The sequence below is a fragment of the Arvicanthis niloticus genome, chromosome 15 (assembly GCF_011762505.2).
Source record: "Arvicanthis niloticus isolate mArvNil1 chromosome 15, mArvNil1.pat.X, whole genome shotgun sequence".
Lineage (NCBI taxonomy): Eukaryota > Metazoa > Chordata > Mammalia > Rodentia > Muridae > Arvicanthis > Arvicanthis niloticus.
Window position 1 is genome coordinate 48,683,328 of NC_047672.1, and position 17,319 is coordinate 48,700,646.

General features: G+C 36.7%; 1 protein-coding gene and 1 pseudogene across 1 annotated transcript in view; one reads left to right on the forward strand and one right to left on the reverse strand.

Annotated features, from left to right (window-relative positions):
* The window catches only part of Thsd7a (thrombospondin type 1 domain containing 7A), a 385,076-nt gene that overhangs the window by 136,430 nt on the left and 231,327 nt on the right, over window positions 1-17,319 (forward strand). The gene's annotated exons all lie outside the window — the stretch shown is intronic.
* LOC143434482 (60 kDa heat shock protein, mitochondrial pseudogene) lies at window positions 15,356-16,992 on the reverse strand (annotated as a pseudogene).

A 17,319-nucleotide genomic window follows, 5' to 3' on the forward strand; every position in this document is an offset into this window, starting at 1 on the left:
AAGCTCAAGAAAGTTTCAGTAGAAAATAAATCCTTAGAGGAATGGTTACGATGTAAAGAGACCACGTCTCTCTTTTTTTTTAATGTCTGTAGAACCATATTGACACGAATATTGTGTATATCTCTCAGAAACATTAGCTTCTTGTTATGCATGGATCATTTACATTAAACATTAAACAACTTGTTAATAATTAATACCAATTTAAAATCTCTAAACCTCCATTTATAAAAGTTTAAAAACCCAAATATTTGACTTTACATACTCAATAATTATCACCAATGAGCAATGTGGCCCCACTCTCTAATTCTTCAAACATTGTTCCTTACTTTATTGGCATTCATACCACAACTGCTCCACTTTGTAATCACATACTTTTCCACTTCCCCCAGCTAGACTATTCCTCAAGGCATGGTGAGCAGCTTGACCCTTGTATCTCTAGCAAATTGAATGCCATCACAAATAAAAAGCAATCTTAAACAAATGAAAAAAATGCAGACTCAAAACACACTCCCTTAAGTTGTTATATACCCTCACACTAAGAAATTTTTCCTTTTGGAAGAGACCAGTAATGCAAGTCATTTCCTTTCCTCTGATGAGGTTAGTTATCTGTGTAAATTACTTATCTTCAGGATAACCTGTTTAAAATGAACGAATTCGTATATTCACACCTCACTTTCACATTGCTCGTGGAGCATTTGTGTAGAGGAAAATCTCTGAGTACCCAATATTAATAGTTTGTGGGCTAGGAATGTTGAAGTATTAAGTGATAAATCACATGAAATTTAGACTGTGTCAAACCTTGACACTATGTAAAGTGCCGAAAGCCATACCCTAGCTGTTGCTGAGAACATGGTCATTTAAAATCCCTATTTCATAGTACTTCTATGAAACTGATAGTCTTTAGTTGATTAGGTAGACTATGAGGCACAGGGAAGGATGTTCATGCCTGGACTCTGTGCATGATAACTACCATTGGGAAAATTCTTTGGCTCTAAATAAACCCTTCGTTGGCTTTTAATAAAATATACAATTTGCTTCCACATTCTCACCTTTCTTTATCCATTCATTTTAGGACTTGACATTTACTGACAGTGTAACACTCTGAGTCTCTCCAGGGAAGGCCCACTCACCATTATGGTGTCTTTTCCATGTTCATTGTTTGGTTAGCTCATTTATCTATTCTCTTGCAGTTATGCAGATGTACACTGATACCAAAGATCAGTGATTCCTTTTCTTTTGGAAGAACACAACAGATCATACTTCGAGACAGAAAGAGCATGTCACTAAACTAAACAATATGTAGTTCTTGGTCTCAGTTGCTATCAGAACCCAGCCTTGCCTTGGAAATAGTATTTCATTTCATCTTCCCGTTTCCAGGACATATGTAAAGCATTTGGCTCATCACTTGCTGACACCCCTTCTGACTCCTAAGCACGAGAGGTGCATTCCCGTAAAAATTAACATTCATGTAGTATACAGTGTTTGTGAAAATTAGTATAATTGTGTTTAATGTCAACCCAGGGCACTTTTTCAAATACTTACTTTCAATGAACCAGATAAGCAATTCCTTTTGGCTTTTTCTCTTAAGGTGAATTTGCCCATCTTTAAAAATAAATCATGCCGAATTACGAAAATATCAGTAATTTTGCATAGCCCTCAATTTTCTGCATTTGAACATGGGTGAAATACTGATAACAAAATACTCATCTCTTCTGTCACACTGACTGTCACTTAAGCTCTAGGCCCCCAAGGAGAATCTTCTGTGAAGCCACAGTTTGCTCTGATGTGGTTTAACACTGAATATCCTAACTACCTCACAGCATGCAGGTGCTTGCTGTCTTTCTGCCTGACACCACTCCTCATTCAAGTTACTGTTATAAATGAAAAGAATGTGTGATCAATTAAAACAACTATTAGAAGTAAGAACCACGAGAAAGAGAACATTGAAACATTTGGGTTGTAGGTTGAGACAATATTGAATCCATAAAGATTTAGAAATGTCAACAAAGTTTAAGATGTCTTATATAATGTTTAATGAATGACCCACGCAAATCCACACACACCCACATTTAGTGGACCTGAGATTTTAAATAATGAGACTATCCAGACTTCACACGTGGGAGTCTGCACTTTGGTTGTTTTGCACAATGTCCAAAAGGTAATTTTAAAATGCAGCAACCAGTATGAAATTCAAAAGCTTTGATTATCTCTTTAATAAATGTTTTATTTGTTACTATAAAATGAAGTATTAGTCTTCATATTTTTTAAAAAGACATGCTTCTTTTATATGCTTTTTTAGTATATTTTTTGTTATGTCCTTCACATACATTCCTGAAACACTTAAATTATATTAGCAGTTTTAAGGGAAGACAAATTTCATTCACCACTCAGCAAACACTGTGCTTTTTGAGAATTAATGCATAATGCAATACTACACAGTGAGATGTTAGGTTGTCTTCATCTCCAGCTTCTTTAATATGCAGAAAAAAACAAACTCCAAACCCCATGTAACATAACACCAATGTAAATTAATGCTTGACACTTATTGAAGACCTATAAGCATTTCCCAGGACAAATTGCAAAAATATTGTGCTCTTTTGTTTTTCATTTATTCTTTACAATCTTTTGAAGTGCAAACAACTAATTGGGGATCAATACAGAAAATAACCTGTTTGACCTGATTCTGCTAAATTAAAGAAGAGTTACCTAGAGAATAGGAAAGCACTTCTCTGGCACAAATACCCTCTAAAAAGGAACAGTGGCCCCATGGTCATGTGATCATGTGTCCCCACATGCTGTTGTTTTAAAACAGATATTTTGCTCTTTTTTTGTTTTGTTTTGTTTTTTTGTTTTTTTTTCCTTCTGCACAGCAAATTACTTGTGTACCTTAGAGCACTGGTAGGTTTATAGTAACCTCTTTTCCTGGCCTTTCTTTTTCTGTTCTTTCTCCTCTCTTTGTTTCCTTTTCCCTTTCTCTCTCCAGAGAGGATTGTACAAGCTTTAGGTGGCACAAAATATGGTCTTAAGCCCGCAAGACTTTCAGACTCTCGTGCTGTGCTTTCATCCATGGATGCTATAGTTCATGGAGCACACTCTCTGGTAAAATGTGTTTTATGTGCAATTAGAGATTACCCAAGGAGATAAATGCTGCCGACTACTCATGTAAAAATATCAGGAAAGCCTGTAATAGTCACAGTACAGAAAAGCCCTGAGAAGCTACGACAATAGTATTTCAGTGTGGTAAGTATGGTAGACCCATCAACGGAGGTTCAATTAAGGACACTATAAAACTGCAGTTCCCATTTGCCTTATTTTTCTCTTGGGTTTTAGGTCTCAACCCCCCGACTTATTAGTTCTACCCATACCATATTTATTGAATTTGTACGCCTGCAAAGCTGTTCTGCAGCTGGCAGTGTCTAAAAATTATTGGTAATTAACATTAATGGGCAGGAACATTTTCAGTGAAAATTAAAAAAAAAAAAAAATCCATTGGTGCCAGGCATAATAACAAGATGGGCAGGCTGGTTCTTCTGGTGTTCTCATTTCCTCCTTGGAAATAAGCTTTGCCCCATGCCCTTATTTATGCAGAAAGAACTGAGGTGGGGGTGAGGGGGGTTCTTCTCATATTCTATTGGAGATCTCAACATACTTATGCTATCAGGAAACAGCTACATAACGTCTGATTGACATCACAAAGCCTTTGAGGCTGCTCTACCTGTAAATTGGTGCCTTTGGCTCCTGCATTATGAAATTCTGCTAGAAGTAACAGGCCAATTTAATACTTGAGTCACCCTTTCCTGTTTCTTTGATTAGCATCCATCTCATTAGAAAGTGACACTCTCTTATTGATTCCATTCTAGCCCTGAAAGAGAAGATAAGAGAAAGAGTGAAAATGTGACAGAGATAAGAGACTCCCAAGGTGATCCATGGGTGGTGACCGAAAGAAAGGATTGCTTCTGGGCTCAGTGATGGGTAGTGGGGGACCTTTCTCTGAGCTGTGGAGAAATCTTTTAAGTGTATAATTGTTTACTTGAAAATCTGTTCTGCTGTGCTTTGTGGGGGAGTAATGCCATGCTTTAGAGGCATGTCTCTGTTGCATTTTCTGTCTGCGTGCGCAGCAGATTGCAGAGATGCTACCATGGATAGCTGCACACAACCGCTCAGCAGTTTGGTGTCTGCTTTGTGCTTGTTGCTGAGAAACTAAAAGTCAAATAATATTTTTTATTTCTAGGTCTTTTCTTTGAAAAGAAAACGATACCCGATGTTTGATTGATTTAAAACACACAACATCCCTGTGGAAACTGTTCTGTTATTATCTCCTCTTCTAAGAAAACTAGTGTGTTCTCCAAAGTTTTGCAACTGATCCAAAGAGAAAGACAGAGTAAAACCTGAGTACTGACACGAACCTAAATTCCTCTGGCAATTAGGCTTCTCTCTGTACTCTGTTCTGACTATTATGGGTTATGTTTTGACATTATTGGAGACAACATACATGTATAACCTTTGAAGACTCTCTTGTCTAAATTCTATTTTAACACCTGAATTCTTGCTCTTTTTTTTGGATATGTCTAATATTTTTAAAATGTCAAATCTTAAAATGTCAGGTACTGTAATCAATAAAACATGAATAAGAATAATTTAAACTAAGGATTGAAGCCAGAGAATACTAACATACTAAGTAGAATGGATAAAGAGATGAGGAAAGGACATAGACAGTGCTTGGACTCTGGAAGCACCCCAATGTTACATTTATATGAAAAATACATTGGCCATGAGCTGTTATTCTTTTAATTTTTACAAAAAAAAAATGATGATTTGCCCATCTCCATAGCTAGTCATTAGCATAACACAGCCTAGGTTGTTAACCCTGGTTGTTTTATTTTGGTTAATACTAGACCACATATTTTCTTCCAAGCTCACCACTGCTAATAGCTACACTGTTCTAGCTTGGGGCTACAGTTTAAGAACAGGTGACTGGCTCAAGAGGACAGGTTAAGACAGGTGTCAGAGTCACTCACTATTCTGCCTTCATGTGTGACCCGGATTTCAGCTCTTCCTGTCCACACTGCATTAATATGTCTCTGGTGTTTTGGAGGCAGGTTCTAATCTTTAGTTTCTCTGTTTGTTTAGGAAAGTTAATCTGACAGAAGTGAATCTGTCAGAGTGGGAATGGGACAGTTGCTTGAAAAATATATTCATTGACAACTTTCTTTCTTATGATTCTATCAAGTTGTTTTTCACATTTACCTATGTTAAATATGATTTTATAGTGTATGCTGCAAATTATGGATTTGATGGTTTTTTTTTTTTTCATAAAAATGTTAAGAGATCCTGTCATGGCACCTGGAGTGATGGCTCAATGGCTAAGTCCTTTGCAAAGAAGCAGAGATCAGTTCCTGCCCTTTCATTAGGCAGATTTCACCTGCCTGTAACTCCTGCTCCAGGAATCTGATGCCTCTGGCCTCCACAAGCAGCTATACTCATATCCACATACAGACGGAGATGTATACATTAGCGATTCTTTATAAAGTTTCCATTTTATTTATTATAATTATATTTTATTTACTTAAGAGTTATGACATAAATGTATATCATATGTGTCACTATATCATATACATGCATATGGTTACGCTTTTAAATATCTGTCTACAATTCTTTTCCTGTTCTTATTTAGGCATCACACTTATTTTTTTCATGTCACAACATGATATTTGTATGTATCAATGCATACTGTATATTATTTCTTTATTTGTAATATTTATCTTTAATAATAATTTATTTTATATGCATGAGTGTTTGCCTGCATGTATGTGTGTGAACCATGTGCATGCCTAGTGCCTATGGAAGCCAGAAGAGGGTGTTAGGTTTCGCCTAAACTGAAGTCACACATGGTTGTGAGCCACCATGTGTGTTCTGGGACCTGATTGTGAGTCCTCTGAAAATGTCACCAGTGTTCTTAATCACTCAGTCTTATTTTCATCCCAGCAAACTTTAATCTTTACAAATTGATTTTAATAAGATGTGAAGTTTTAAACTATGTAGTAGATTTCTACCCAATTTATATCAGCTTGACTACACTGTTGCCTCTTGCTTTAATTGTAAGTGTAGAATGAGTACACGTTTACTTTACACTTAAGCGGGTCATCCACTTAGAAGCAGGTGCTGTCAGCATGAGAGCAATAACACACTTTCCCACTGAACTCCAGGGAATATCTGGTGGTTGGACAGGACACCAGATCAGCAGTCACTGGACATTCTCAGCTTGTTGAAAGCAAAAATAAATTCACAAATTTTATATTAAGCCTTTCTATATTAACCTTTTATACTTAAAAGCATAAAAAAGTGTTTCATCCATTCTGACAAAAATAATTTCTTTCATTGAGTAGTTAGCATTAATTATCAGTGCTTCTCAAATGTCAGTGTGCAAGGTAACATGAAGAGCTCTGCCTGCCGGTAGGATTCCTTTGACTTCACAGAGCCGAGCAAGTGGATAAAAGTTCATGGGTGGCTTGGGACTTTACAAATTCACATATGATTCAAGTTTCATGGGTGTCTTTTAACGTTGGGATTTCCATTAGAGTGAAAGGGACGGTCACACAGAGTTAAGTCTCTCATGTTCAAATGTTTATACAACCATCAAAAAATAGGTAGTAACTGAAAGGGCAGATTATCAATGAGAGATATGTTTTTAATATTTTAATGCCATCACGTGTAACAAGCCATGTCATTTTAAGAAGTGTCTCCAAAAATTTCAGACCAAGTCCATTATTGCCTACCTACCTATCACCTACCTACCTACCTACCTACCTACCTATCTGTGTAAAAATTTCTAATTCTAACCAATCCCCTATTTTACTCCTCCTTCTCGGCATAGGTAACGCTTTGAATTCGGTTTGGAATCTCAAAATATAATGAATAAATCTTATACTTGCTCATTTTCATTTCAATATAAGTAAAGCTTGTTCTATATTGCAGGATCTGTGGAAAAGGTGGGGAAATAAGTTTCCTTATGACTAGACCTCCTGTAGTTCTTTCCATTATGAATCTGCAAGAGACAATCAGATCAGAGGATTCCATAGTATACAATTATGAAACCTTGTTTATCTGAAGATTAAAACACTCAACCTTTGGAAAGCTGACGAGAGCCCTCCCAGCAGTTGAGATTTCCTTTGAGAGCAATGAATTTCACAGCTTAGAGGTGGTGTTTGTCACATGGAAAAGCCACGATGTTTTCAGATGGAGAGCAATTAGGAAAATGTAAGACACTCTCAGGCAGAACTTGTGACATTGAAGAAAATGCCAAAGAAATAATGAGAAGGCCATTAGCACCATCAGAGCGAAGAGGTGAGATAATTTGAATTCCATCACTGATTACAGTCATATGGTCACAAGCGTATTAGCAAGTGACAAACAAGTCTAAAATAAAATATATGTGATAGACACAAATCTTCCTGGTGACAATCTCTGAGGAAAGGAAGTAGGCCACTAGGAAAACAATGTTAATCTGTGCTAAGTTACTATACTCAATAATGGGTGGTGGCCCTGTCAAAAAAGCAGTAGCCATGTTTTACATTTTAATTACCTAATAACGAATGTCTCTGAGTAGCTCTTAGAATCTGTGATTAATTTTAATTACAAGTTTCCCTAACCTTTAAATTTATTTTTGCCACTAATTAACCCTATACTTAATGCATATTTTATACTGGACCCATTGACTGTCCTTTGTGGATGCTGTCACTATGACTACAATATCTAGTGTGACTACAATATCTAGTGTTCAGTTTTCATTACTGTCACATTTGGAGTGCTATGTGACCTTGATCTTCTCTGCCACACCCTCTACTCTCTAGGGCCTTCCTAATAGAAAGAATGTCAAAATTCTACTTTTAGTTCAGAATCTTACACTATCTCTTAGAGCTCATCAAATACTTACTAGTGAACAGGGCCAATTACATGCATTTTGTTACACTTTTCACGGATACTCCTTACCCTTCAGTGGGACCTGCATGAGGAAGATGACAGCATGTGGGTTTTTGACTGGCTTGAAATCTTCCTACAGATATGGACAGAGTAGTAAACAGTAGAGGGCATGGTGGAGATGCACGTGAAAGCATTTAGGACAGGTCACGTTGGAGACTTTGCTGAAAGCAAACCACATGCTGAGAACAGGTTAGCTCACTATGGTGGAATATTAAGGACATCCTAAGATGCTCTAAAATAGCCTGCAGTTGACCTGCCCTCATTCCAGATTTGTGACAGCTCACTGATTTGGATATTTTATTCTCTCTCCTGTTTCTGCCTTATCGTTTTATCATTTAGTTTATATTCCCCATGTCTACGACTCTCCACTCTGTTGTGATTCAACAGTGTGAGGTCAACAAAACCTCAGTGTTTATGACTGCCATTTCTACTTTTCAATTGGAGCCCCACTGTGTCCACAAACTTGTAGGTTTACTACATAAACCAAATGTCTTATTTCTTCCTCCAATTATTTTCTACCCTGGATAGAGCCACAAAGCCATCCCCCTGTTTTAAAGACTACATTAAATAGAGCTGTATGGTGAAGAACAGTTAGATTATATTCCAATGGTCCAGTCTTATGCCCACTCAAAATCAACTACAGGACATTATGTAAGATTTAGTACATGGCATTTTTACCACTTATGTAACAAAATTTACTGCCAAATTTGCTGAGATTTTTTTTTTATTTTTGTTTTTGGGTTTTTGTTTGTTGGTTGGTTTGTTTTTAATTTTATTTTTATTTTTTACTGAATATTATATTACATTTCAGATTTTATCCCTTTATCCCATTTCCCCAACCACCCAGGAACACCTTATCCCATCCTCCCTCTCCTCCTTCTGAGGATGTCCCTCCACCTCCCCACCCCACTCCCACCTCCTCACCCTCCAATTAGCCTCCACACTTGGAGTTCAGCCTTCATGGGACCAAGGATCTCCTCTCCTACCTATGCCCAAAAAGGCCATCCTCCCCTACATATATAGATGGAGTCATGGGTCCCTCCCTATGTGCTCCCAAGCAGGTGGTTTAGACCCTAAGGAAAATCTGGTTGGTTGGATTTGTTGCAATTCCTCATGGGGCCACCAACCATTTCAGCTCCTTCAGTCTTCTCTCTAACTTCTCCTTTGGGACCCCCTTGATCAGATCAATGGTTAGCTGTGAGCATCGGCCTCTGAATATGTCAGACTCTGGCAGACCTCTAAGGAGACAGCAATATCAGGCTCCTATCCGCATGTTCTTCCTGACATCCACATCATCGTCTACCTTTGGTGACTGCACATGGGATGGATACCCAGGTGGAATGGTCTCCAGATGGCTTCTCCTTCAGTTTCTGTCCCACACTTTGTCTCCATATTTGCTCCCTTGAGTATCTTGTTACTTTTTCTAAGTAGGACCGAGGCATCCACATTTGGTCTTCCTTCATCATGAGCTTTTTGTGGTCTGTGAGCTGAATCTTGGCTTTTTCAAGTCTTTGGGCTAATATCCACTTATCAGTGCGTAAATACCATGCATGTTCTTTTGTGTTTTGGTTACCTCACCAAATATTTTTTGATATTTTCTAGTTCCATCTATTTACTTAAATTTTCTCGAATTCATTGTTTTTAATAGCTGAGTAATACTCCATTGTGAAAATGTGCCACATTTTTTTTTGTATCCATTCCTCTGTTGAAGGACATCTGGGTTCTTTCTAGCTTCTGGCTATTATAAATAAGGCTGCTATAAACATAGTGGAGCATATGTCCTTGTTATATGTTGGAGCATCTTCTGGGTATATGCCCAGGAGTCGTACAGCTGGGTCCTCAAGTAATGTTGTGTCCAATTTTCTGAGGAACCTCCAGACTGATTTCCAGAGTGGTTGTACCAGCTTGCAACCCCACCAACAATGGAGGAGTGTTCCTCTTTCTCCACATCCTAGCCAGCATCTGCTATCACCTGAGTTTTTGATCTTAGCCATTCTGACTGGTGTGAGGAGGTATCTCAGGGTTGTTTTGATTTGCATTTCCCTGATGACTAAGGATGTTGAGCATTTCTTAAGTTGTTTCTCAGCCATTCGAGTTTCCTCAGTTGTGAATTCTTTATCTCTGTACCCCATTTTTAATAGGGTTATTTGGTTGTCTGGAGTGTAATTTCTTGAGTTCTTTATATATATTGGATATTAGTCCTCTATTGAATGTAGGATTGGTAATGATCTTTTCCCAATCTGTTGGTTGCCATTTTTTTCTATTGAAAGTGTCCTTTGCCTTACAGATGCTTTGCAATTTTATGATGTCCCATTTGTCAATTCTTGGTCTTAGAGCATAAGCCATTGGTGTTCTGTTCAGGAACTTTTCCCCTGTGCCTAGGTATTCAAGGGTCTTCCCCACCTTCTCTTCTATTAGTTTCAGTGTATCTGGTTTTATGTGAAGGTCCTTTATCCACTTGGTCTTGAGCTTTGTACAAGGGGATTAAGAATGAATTGATTTGCATTCTTCTACATGCTGACCTCCAGTTGAACCAGCACCATTTGTTGAAAATGCTGTCCTTTTTCCACTGGATGGTTTTAGCTTCTTTGGCCAAGATCAAGTGACCATAGGTGTGTGGGTTCATTTCTGGATCTTCAATTCTAGTTCATTGATCTTCCTGCCTGTCTCTGTACCAATATCATGCAGTTTTTATCACTATTGCTCTGTAGTAGAGTTTGAGGTTAGGGATGGTGATTTCCCCCAGAAGTTCTTTTATTGTTGAGAATGGTTCTCCCTATCCTGGGTTTTTTGTTATTTCAAATGAATTTGCAAATTGCTCTTTCTATCTGTATGAAGAATTGATTTGGAATTTTGATGGGGATTACATTGAATCTGTAGATTGCTTTTGGCTAGATGGCCATTTTACTAAGTTAATCCTGCCATTCCAGGAGCATGGGGAATCTTTCCATCTTCTGAGATCTTCTTCGATTTCTTTCTTCAGAGACTTGAAGTTCTTGTCATACAGATCTTTCACTTGCTTGGTTAGATTCAATCCAAGATATTTTATTTCATTTGTGACTATTGTGAAGGGTGTCATTTCCCTAATTTTTTTCTCAGCCTGTTTATCCCTTGAGTAGTGCAAGGCTACTGATTTGTTTGTGTTGATTTTATATCCTTTCTGAGATTTTCTGACTAACAATTAATTCTTTTCATGTTAAGGTACATGTACATTTTGTTTTTGTTTGAGATGACGATTTCCCTATGTAGATAAATTGGTCTGGATATTCAGATCCTCTTGGACCTCTGCTGACCCTGACATGTGTATATTACAGGACTGTGCCACCACAGTTTGGGGTCCTTTTTGTTATATTCCTTGTTACACTTTTTAAAGGATAATAAAAATAAACTTTATTTTTCCATGTCAAAATCTACTCAACTATTCTAATAGTGAAAACATTATGACCAGAGCAAAAGAACTCTATCTCCTCTTCAATTTCAGATATTTTTCATCTCAAAATGGTGATGAATAAATCAAACAGTGTAACTAAATTTTCATTGGCAATATTTGCATCTTGACATTCTAAATACATACATTAATTTGTGGATCACAATTAATATTTGCATTCTAAATGGATTAGAATGGATATTTTCATTTAAACTGATATTAATATAATTGATCATATATCTTTATTCTTGAATTTCAGAACAGTGTGATTTGAGCCTTTAGAAGAATATTTCTTAGAGGACATAGTTATGAAAAATGAAGAGAAACATGTAAACAATTTTAGAGATCAAAAATCTATATCTCAGAACAAAGCTCATATGAGTTCACAAAGACTAAAACAGCAGGTCCAGGACATGCATGCATCACACCAGGTCCTCTGAGCGTATGTATTATAGCTACCAGTTTAGTGTTTCTATGGGATTCTTCAGTGAGCATATGAGTGGGCCTCTGATACTTGCCCTTCTTTTGGGTTCTTTTCCTTCTGTTAGTTTGTCTTATTCTATGTGGCAGGTTTTTTTTTATCTTATATTTTATTGCTGTGTTTTATTATCCCTAAGAAGCCTGTTCTTTTCTAATGGGTGACAGAGTGAGAGTGGCTCTGGATAGAAGGAAAGGTGGGTGGGAACTGGGAGGAGTAGAAGAACAATTAGAAATATATTGTGTGAGAAAAATATCTATACTCAATTATATATATATATATATATATATATATATATATATATATATATAATCTCTTTAGTCTTAAACAATGTTTTAACTGATCAATGTCTCCTGCTTTAGTCACCAAAAATGAAAAACTATAGGGTAAATGTAAAATAAATATTAAATGGCTGGTAAGATCTTTATTAAAATATAGATAAACTAATTGTAGCCTGAAATATCAAAATATGTGTATAAACACAAGATATTATCTTCATAGAACAATATTAAAATGCTTGTCTATTTTGATAATAAGTAAGTTGAGAATATTCTACTGAAAGTTGCAAACTTCCTCAACCTAATTCTTGATAATATGAAGCCTTTGCATTTGGATCTTTAGCATAACGTCTACGTAGTAGCTTTCATTCCACCCTATAGTTTGAACTAGTGATTAATCTTAGCAAATTTGCTTGACTTTGATCCATCATAGAAATATCAACCTAAGTTCAAACAGATATTTCCAAGTCCCTAATGATACAAATTATTACTTGAAACTCTATATTCAATTTCCTTGTCACGTGAAATTTGGAAAAATTAATTTGGCTCAGCCAAGTTAATTACACATACAGATAATATAAAAAATGCATTTACATACACTTATTTCTCTACCAGATAACATGCTGAAAACTTGTGCACCAGATACTGTAATCATTTACTTCTATGGTTAAAACTTTTAACACTGGGTGGTCGAGAGTACGTGGATATTATAAAAATACACAGCGATGGATATGGCTGTTGATTAACATAATCATGAAAATTTTATTTACTATATCATAAACTCATAATTCTCAGATATTTAAGTGTGAATATTCAGTCTTTATGAATCTTTTGTATTTGTTCTTTTAAACAATTCTTTCCAGTGAGGGGAAACTTACTCCAATGACCCAAAGGGGGAAAATGTCATTCATTTATATTCTTCATTCTTGTTAATTAGTATATAACTTTAAGGAAAAATTGATCCTGGTTTATAGGAGTGATTTATTATATGCAAATATATATCAAAACTTTATATATAGCAGTAAATTAGTTTTATAAGACATGAAATGTACCAGCTATGCAGACATTTGCTAATTCAAGTGTGGGTTAAAATATCCTGAAGGAGCAAGTAGTAAAACTGGTTCCAAGTGTATAATGAAAACATCATAAAAGTGCAAGGGCACTCCCTTCCACTTGAATTTTATGTTCTCGTCTATGAAAATCATGGCTACAATTTTGAATTACTGGTTAAAACTCTATTATAGTTTTTCAGACATTCAGTTGGCAATGGAACATCATCAGAAAATGAAGTTAGAGTATATTATTTCTAATGACTACCCACTTAAAATACTGAGCACCAGAGTACGATGATAGTTGTTGCTTATTTCAGGTGCTCAGTGTCTCCTCCTGTTTAATAACACAAAGAAAAATATTAGATCTATAATTAGACCTTTATTTTTTTGCTGAAAGTTTTAAAATAAATTGCCTTTAGGTTTAAAAAACTTTAGAATTCCCTCAGCCTTCTAACTTGGCAGTCAATCTCTAGAAACTTGCATTACGTTGCTAGGTCATGATAGGTTCTGTAGATTTTAAAGGATTGTAAATACGAATGTAGAGTGTGGCCTAGTGCTTATTGCAATCACACACACACATAGTGAAAGTGTATATAAAATGTACACAGCACATATTTACCATTGTGTCATGTTTGAATGACAAATCCTTGAGTATCATGACTCACGCTGTTATGTTACCATTATCACTTTCCATGTTCACAATGGCTTCATCATGACAAACTGAAGTCCTGCATTCTTCACGCAATAACCCCCTGTATTTCCCTTTCCTTAAGCAACACTATCATCCATTTTACCTTCTTTTCTACAGATTTACGGTAGAATTTATGGTTCAAATAAAATTGGCTTAGTTAAGAGCAACTATTATGAAGCTCTTAATAACATTTTCTTTTAAGACCTTACTGGAAGCTAATTATAGGACCATCAGGTACCTTCCAAATGTCTCCTCAAAGTCCTTTTATATGACAGATTCTTCTCACTATTCACTTCCTTCTAACATTAAAATTTCATGCCTTACATTTTTGCTTATGTCAAGATAATTTCAATAGATATTATTTTTTGTTTTTTTTGGTTTGTTTTTTGTTTGTTTGTTTGTTTGTTTGTTTTTGAGACAGGGTTTCTCTGTGTAGCCCTGGCTGTCCTGGAACTCACTTTTGTAGACCAGGCTGGCCTCAAACTCAGAAATCCGCCTGCCTCTGCCTCCCAAGTGCTGGGATTAAAGGCGTGCGCCACCATTACCTGGCTTCAATAGATATTATAATGTCAGTGATAGTTGCTATATATGGACACAATGTGATGGCATTGTTCTCATTACATCTCTGTGTAATAGCTAAACAGTTGATTATATCATATAGTTTCTACCAACAATGAGACAGTGATATGTTGTCATCTAATTTGACATTTATCGTAGCTATTGTTTTGCCTCTTGTGTCAGCAGAGCCTTTACCAGAATGTGACTAGAGGACCTGGAAGATACCTGAACACTTGGCTCTGTATCTTATGTGTATAGTAGTACTTAATTCAAAAGAATATATGTGATAGTAAAAAGATGCAACAGTGGACAATAACAGTGGGGAAAAAAGCCACTAGTATTCCTACTCATCTCGTTATCTAAAAGCAGATATCTTAATTATAATAGTAATATAACTTACTAAAGAGACACGTTCAGAAAAATTGTACTATTGGAGAAAGTTATTTAGGATGTACTGAACAAAATGATGTTTTACTGTTTTTTTAAAACTTTAAACAGAATTTTATTACACAAAGGTTGTCACATAATTGGATACTTCTCTGCTTTGTACACAATTGTTCCCACTCTCCACAAAAAGATTGTTTCTGATCTCATGTGGTGACCCATCGATACAGTTCTGATACTAACAGAACTGATGTAAATTGAAAGCAGGACACTGATATATTGTTCTTGCACCTAGAATCAGGAATATACAATTGTCAACAGTAAACTATTATACATTGTCAATGGAAACCAATAACTGACAGTTACAGTGATCAGCCAGCCTTCTCTTCATTCATTTTCTTCAGGTGACTTCTCTGAAGTTATCAGTAAAGAATCTGCCTTGAGCTTCCTATTACAGTTCATTGATAAGGGCAAAGCACAATACTAGGAGTTACAACATGTTACCTCTCATACCCACTCCAATCCACCCATTGTACCCATTCCAGGGTCCTTATCTTCTTTAGGAATTTCTGTCACTACAACTTTGGCTGCAGTTAGCAAGGAAGCCACCCCAGCAGCATCCAGTAAAACAGTTCTTACAACCTTTGTTGGATCAATGATTCCGTATTCCACCACGTTGATAAAGTTTCCAAACATGGCATCATAACCCCATAAAATCTGCAGAATTTTCTCAACTATGAAAGATTCTTCAATACCTGCATTCTTAACAATTGTCATTGTAGGAATTTTGAGTGCTCTTTGAATAATTTCTATACGTATTTTCTGATCTCCATTAGCAGGCTTTAATGAGTCCAAGGCTAGGATGCACAGAAGCAGATACAGCCCTCTCCTAGAACAACGCCTTCTCCAACAGCTGTTCTTGTAGCACTGAGAGCATCTGTAATGCTGTCTTTTTTCTCATTTATTTCCATGTTACGTGTCCCTCCAAGTGTAGGACAGTACTCCACCTGAAATTTTAACAAGTTGCTCATTCAGGCTTTCCTTTTCATATTCACTAGTTGTGATGTCTAGTTGCTCAGTGAATACATTTTTCAATTTGAGATTTGTCACCCTTTTCTTTCAAAAGCGTGGCATCATCTTGGTGACAATGACCTTTTCAAACTTTTCCTAAGTCATGAGCTTGAATATCTCCAAGATTTAGATTCAACCTCTCTTCTCCAAACATGGCACCACCAGTAGCAATAGATATATCTTTATTCTGATTCTTCTTATTGTCCCAAAAGCCTAGAACTTTGACTGCTACAACCTGAAGACCAGCTTTGACCACGTTGGTAACCAGTGTACTTAGAGCTTCTCTGTCAACATCTTTAGAGATTATGACAAATGGCTTCTGATGATCATTGGCAATTTCGAGAGCAGATACAATGAATGGGCTGAACACTAGAAATTTTCTTTCACTCAAGAGAACATAGGCATCATGGAATTCACATTTTTTTGACCATTTGATATGTTAATATAATATAGGAAAATGTATCCTCTACTAAATTTGATGCTTCAATAATTTCTACCTCATCATTTCTATCCTCCCCTATGATGATGCCCTTTCTTCCAACCTTTTTCACTGCATCAGAAATGATGCTGTCAATGTCTTTGTCCCCATTTTCAGGACTTGCAGCAACTTGAGCAATTTCTTCAGGGGATGTCACAGATTTAGATTGTTTCTTAAGTTTAGCAATTACAGCATCATTGGCCAACATCATTCCTCTCTGGATTTCCACTAGATTAGCCCTCCTTGTCAATAGACTGTGCCAGAATAATAGTAGCAGAAGTGCCATCCCCAGCCTCTTCATTTGTGTTATTGGCAATATCCTGAACAAGTTTAGCCCCAATACTTTGTATTTATCCCTTAACTCAATTAACTTTGCAACAGTGACCCCATCATTTGTTTATTTAGCACTTCCTCAGCTCTATTCTGTGATCAAAGTGCTGCCCTTTGGCATCACTGTAACAGCTACAGCATCGGCTAAAAGGTCTTCACCTTAAAGCATTAAGGCTCGAACATTTGCACCAGAACTTACATCTTTGGCATAGGCCTGAGTGAGATGAGGAGCCAATGCCTGGTACACTGGTCTCATCTGGACCATGAGTAGTCAAAGCATTTCTGGGGGCTGGGGGGAGCATAGCAGGTGAGGGGGCAAGTGAGGGACCAAGCACTGGGCCGAGGCTTTACTATTAAACTTCAAGGGCCTGTCTGGGGAAGTAACTCAGCCTATAAAGTGCTTACTGCATGAACATAAACACCTGAGCTTTTTTTCCAGTACCCAGGTGTATATCAAGCACAACAGTGGAGGTAGGACAATCCATGGGATCATTGGCCAGGCATCCTAGCAAAATTAGTTAACTTCTGTTTCAGTGTTAGGCTCCATCTCAAAAAACTGACATAGAAAGTGATGGAGGAAGAGACTCAGATA